Source organism: Cariama cristata, unplaced genomic scaffold (assembly GCF_000690535.1).
Source record: "Cariama cristata isolate BGI_N322 unplaced genomic scaffold, ASM69053v1 scaffold12748, whole genome shotgun sequence".
Classification (NCBI taxonomy): Eukaryota; Metazoa; Chordata; class Aves; order Cariamiformes; family Cariamidae; genus Cariama; species Cariama cristata.
Window position 1 is genome coordinate 1 of NW_009630721.1, and position 266 is coordinate 266.

Here is a 266-nt window from a genome sequence, read left to right on the forward strand (position 1 = left end):
TAACTTTTTTTTTTCCTTCTCTTTTTTATATTTTAAATTCCCCCCCAAGTCCATTCCCTCAATTGTATCAGCCCCATTTTTTCAGCCATAAATAAAAAATATAAATAGAGGCACTTTAGTTAAGGAATAGTATTATCATCACCTTTTGTCTTTATTTCCCCCTCCTTCTTAAAGCAAAGTGCTTAACTCCACCTTTGAACATAATCTGCAGGTTTTGCAGCTGCTTGGATACGAGGTGCTGGACTGTTTTTTTGCGCTTACCTGCT